Genomic DNA, 5,608 nt, shown 5'->3' with positions numbered 1-5,608 from the left:
TTTTCTATTTTAAGAAATATTTTTCAAAACCTGTAATCGTTGCTCTACCTAATACAATAATTTAAATAAAGTAATCACTTTTTCATCACACCCGAATCTCTTTCCCTGGAGCATTTTTAAGTTCTGCGGTAGTAATCCTTGGGGACCCAATCTAGGTAATACTGTGGGTTTAAAACCAATTCGAAATATAAATACTAATTTGGCAATTTGGATATGATAACCAATTACTTATGAAATGCGGTATTGTCTTAGTGAAAGAGGACTTTTTTCTTCTTCTTTACATGTGGGCATTGATACCCTATTTCCTACTTCAAATGCACCAGTTAGGCCATGTAACGATTGCTATGGATGGTCTAGCTTTTTCCTAGGTTGTCAATAAACAAAATTCTATGTTCATTCCAAAATATGAGCGTCATAACCTTCTCAGTTGGCTGTTACGTTTTTTGTCGCTTTGGTGAAGTTCAGTAGCGCCGATTTTAAGCTAGAGTGAAGTGATGGATCCAAGTTTCGTTTCCTTATATCGTTTCAACAGCTCCAAAGAGTTGCTCATGAGTTGGAAATCGGTTGCTGACGATATACTTTCTCAAATCTCTAGAACTCAAATATTTATTCAAAGCATCATAACAAGTATTGATACGCAAACAAGTCAATAGAAAGAAGACTACTAATATCTTGTTACTGGTTATGATTGTTATGATATAGTTCAATCAGAATTGTTAGCACAAGGTCACACAGTGATTAAAGAATATTTTTTAGAAGTTATGAAGTAAAAACTCGTCATAAAAGGGCCGATTTCTAAAAGTCAACAGGTTTTTCTGTTTCACAAGCTAAAATAACTACTACGTGAAATTACTACATGAAGTCCGTTGAAACCATAAAAGCATATTACACAGAAGGAACTATACGCCAATCTGAATGTGGCTATAAAACTAATCTGGATGAGTAAGTTAGTCGTTGCCATTTATGTGTCGCTTCAAAAGTTAAATACATTGAAGGCGTAAAGTATGTATGATATATGACATCATACATCATTATATATGTTTTATAATTGAATTCACAGTAAGTAATTCCCTATCGGTATATATGTATGTGTAGTATATATGTCATATAAAGATCTTATAAATTTATAAATTTCTTGTTGATTGATGATATTGATAATAAATAGAACTAATTATGAAAGTTGCTAAAAGACAAAGTTTTATAATACTTGTAACAAAACATTGTTTAAGTTGCCATCGAACAACATTAACTTCATTACGGCAAATGCATTACAACTTGCACTGTTCAAAATTAGTTTATTGTTCCACTTAGGAGCACTAATACATTTGCTTTGAAAGGACAAAATGTTTGTAATGAAACTAATTGTGTATGGCACGAGTAATGAAAGGATGCATAATATGCATCGCAAGTGAAAAAATATGGGCTTATGTTGCAATTAATGCAATAAAATCATGCCTGTGGTACTTTGACCACATTGCGAATTGCTGCAGCCATAAATTAAGATATTAATTTTATAATTGAAAACATACATCACAGGACTACTTAGCAGATATTTATATTCTTAGTTTCCATAAGTATTCTTAGTTTCATTTTTATATAGGTTAATTCTCTAGCATTTTATATAGTTTGCTAGTAAGTTCCTTTACGAGTAGTTCCTATTAAATACACAATATAACATCAAGCTTTTAATGAATTAATTGGAGTATTTCTTACTATTACATAAAAAGTGACTTTGCTTGTTAAAACATAAAACAACAAAGCATCAATTAATTGAACCCCAGCCATTCTGTATTTTGGCGATAGGTAACATATTAGATAAACTATTAAACTTTCAACATTCCCAATTAGAAAAATACTGTACGAACTATAAAGGTCAAAGACGTGGTAAAAAACTAATCAACCAATTTAAGACAGTCTCTAGTAGAATGATAATACTAAGTGCGAATAACATTGAAATTCTCATCAGGGTTCAGACAGAGCTTACAGGCTGACACTCTATTTCAACAAAATGGATCTTTCAGAGAATAGTATCATCAAATTCTTTTATGAAATTGTTGCTGAATCGTCTGAATACATTCTCTGTAAATGCCGTAAACTGAGCAACAGTAGATTTATTAAACTGGGTAACAGATTAATTGCCCCTCATAACATATGAAACAAAATAAAACCACCTAATGCGCTCTAATTCATTAAGAGCATTTTGACCGGTTGAAATAACTTGGGTTAGCACAATAGCAGATCTGCGCCGCGGTCTATAGTACTCTCCACTTGATTTCGAGTAAAAATATTACAAAAAAAAAAACAATAAAATGGTAGTACGAATATATCACAGAAGTCCTAATATTATATGTAAGCCAGGGAGTTGAACAAAGAATAATGCAACTTACGTTACATAAACGCGTTAATGAAACTATAATAGCTTCTAGGGAGATCTTCAAATTTAAAACATTAAAGCCTCATAAATAGAAGAGACAAAAGACAAGGATTATTTCAAACCTTGAAATCTCTTAAATAATAAATCTCTTAAATTAGGCACGCTGCTCTCTAATATTTACTTTCCGGACATTGGTATCCTACCCATTACGACTAAGTTGATCATCAAACAAAAATTATTAGCAATAGCTAAAAAATTCTAGAAAAATATCTAAGGAGACTTAGTCAACTCTATAAATTTTTCTATCGAGACTATGGGTCTGCAGAATATAAACAAATTGTGTTTCATATCGTCAATCTCCAAAAGACGTCAGTTTTGCCAAAATAAGATTTAATACACTTGGGGCTGCTTTTCTTACCGACCTTTTTTTGGTAAGAGACTTACCGATCTCTTATCGTGTTCTGTAATAATCTTTTTGCTTTTTTATTAAACCAGAATAAAATCCACGACGTATTTGGATACAAACTCGTAAATTTTGTTGCGATTAAATTTATATTTGTTAGTAGATACATATTTTTAAATCTTTATTTAATCATAAAATATAATTACAAATTTTCACACACGAATTTAAATTTATAATATTACAATCTTTTTTAAAATAAAGTTAACTAAAATACAGTCATTTATATAAAATTATCTATCTTATTAACCGTTGTATATCTTACAAACTTATAAAGTTAATTAATGAATTTGTAATCGTAAGTTTGCTTTTTTAGAAGACTTTTTTAATTGAACTACTTTTTAAAGAAACTGTTGCTTCCCTTATTAAACTATTAATTTTTTTAAATTCCTATAACAGAATGCAACACCTGTAAGTTGCAGTCCATTATTATTATTAGTAAAAAGAAGAGATAGTGCACTGCGACCTAAAAAATCTTTCGACTAAGGGGCACACCTTAGTTGGATTAGAGTGTTTCTCCAAGTCCAATTTGTTTAATGAAATACAGTATAGAGACTATCTTTTCTAGTCTTGGATCATTATGATCCATGAAATACCCTCCTAGGTATTTATTCCGCTTGTGCATCAGTTTCTTTCTCTTCTCTACAGTTTCTGCAGTCTGAGTTGGATTGAATTCCTAACTTCAATAGGTGATTATTCAATCTACAGTGACCGGCCATTACCCTCCTAGGTATTTCTTCCACTTGTGCATCATTTTCTTTCTCTTCTCAACCGTATCTGCAGTCTAAGTTGGATTAAATTCCTAACTTCGAAAGGTGATTATTCAATCTACAGTGACCGGCCATTAATCTCACAATAATTTTTGGGTTATTTTTTGCTATGCAATCTTTGAAGTGTTTTAGGTTGTAGGTCCCTAAAAGCATTTTAGATTATAGTCTTGGTAGTCTTTCCTAATAGAGAAGTTGCAATCTAACTTAAAACTCAATGTATTATATTTGTATTCGCTTTTTCTCGAAAGAATTGCAGAATAATGTAGGACAATCAATACGAAACTCTGTCTCTTAACGCCTTACCATTAGAGGATAGATTTGATATTTTGCACATCAGGTAATAATTTTTCTACAAAGATCGAAAAGAGTTTAGCGAAATGTCGTAAGAATTTGAGTAAGTAACCTATTTAATCTAACCTTTATAGTTCCACTAACAAAAAAATAAATCGATATTAAACCATTTTTTTTTTTTTAAAACCCAGACTAAAACTATTCAAAATTATTTAATTATTTATTGCATTTTGATATCTTGAAATCTTAGTTACATTTCAAAAAAGACACATTTGTGAAACCCAGGTACACAGATTTTTGTCTTTGTTGTCCGTAGTTATCCTCTCAGCGGCAAGAACAAATTTAAATATGTGGAAACTAATGAGTTATGATTAAAGAGATTTATTTCGCTTCCATGAGCTCAGCTAACATATGCAAAACATTACACTTTGAATCGTTTCGATGAGGATTTTAAGGTTTGAAAGGTTCTGTTTATAGTTTCCAGTACTGGTGTGAGTCGTTGTCCAATGTGAAATTTAAAAATAAACCAACTCCTTTCATTGTTTTCACACAGGTATAACACTTGATTAAATCCTTTTGAACTTCCACTTCCGTAATTAATTAAGCAAATGTTTGTGAAGCATATAGGCGTAGTGTGATATTTTAAGAAAATGTGTTTTCACTTGGAAAATACTCGTATTCCGTTTAAAGTGATGAAAAGCTTACAGGCTCATATGCAAATAGCTTAATCGTACAACCTGAAAGACCTGTTTTCTTTTTATAAGGACACACGCGCGTGCCACATTTAAATCTGCTACATATTGGTTAATCTTTTAAAATTTTAATTAAAACAAACAGTAAATTTATTTAAATATTCATACAAACTAGTTCAACCCTTGTGTCCTTTTAGGCTACCACGCCTAAGGTAAACCCTTGTACGCTTAGCACTTAAATAGGCTTTCGCACACTACGTTTTACGATTCACTCTGAAGTGAAAGTGTGTGCAAGGACCTTTGTATTTGAATTGTGTTTTCGTATTTGGTTTACATCTATTTACATATATTTCCACCTATTCAGGTTGGTTGAGCCGCACTGGTTTGACTTCTTCATTATTTCCTCAAATGATATTGATTTGTTGTATTCGTAATGAGTGACCACCTACGGCCAAGCAGAATCCAAATAATTTTTTTCCTCAGTTGAGTTTGGCTGATGGAAGGAAGGAACACTGTTGGAAGTTAATGTTGCAAAACTAATAGTACCAAACTGTGACACTTTTTTATTTCTCGTATAATTATATATTTTTTTTTGTAACATTCTTTAATCCTTAACATTTTCTTAAACCATTATTTTTATATTTGTTTATATATATAAAAATATAATATTTTAGATCACATAATTAAATACAGACAATAATGCCTATTGTAAGCGTCCATGAAACAAACGTTTAATATCTTATATTTCGTATTAATAAAAAAATTAAGCGGTAAAATAATTTTGGTTATTAATTTTTAGGTTTATCTGCTTAAACAACATATTTACTTACTGCTGTCCTAAGTGAAGCAAAGGGCCTTACTTAAACAACATATCCTCTATATATTAATCAACCCAAACAAAAGTAGATAAGACATAAAACCAACTAATATTTGTATATTGTTGGTTTAAATTTGCGTGAAAGAAAAAATTAATATATTAAAATATTATTACATTTGTTATAAAATAAAAAAAAAATTCGAA

Source organism: Teleopsis dalmanni, chromosome 1 (genome assembly GCF_002237135.1).
Source record: "Teleopsis dalmanni isolate 2A chromosome 1, ASM223713v2, whole genome shotgun sequence".
Lineage (NCBI taxonomy): Eukaryota > Metazoa > Arthropoda > Insecta > Diptera > Diopsidae > Teleopsis > Teleopsis dalmanni.
This window is presented reverse-complemented; position numbering follows the sequence as displayed.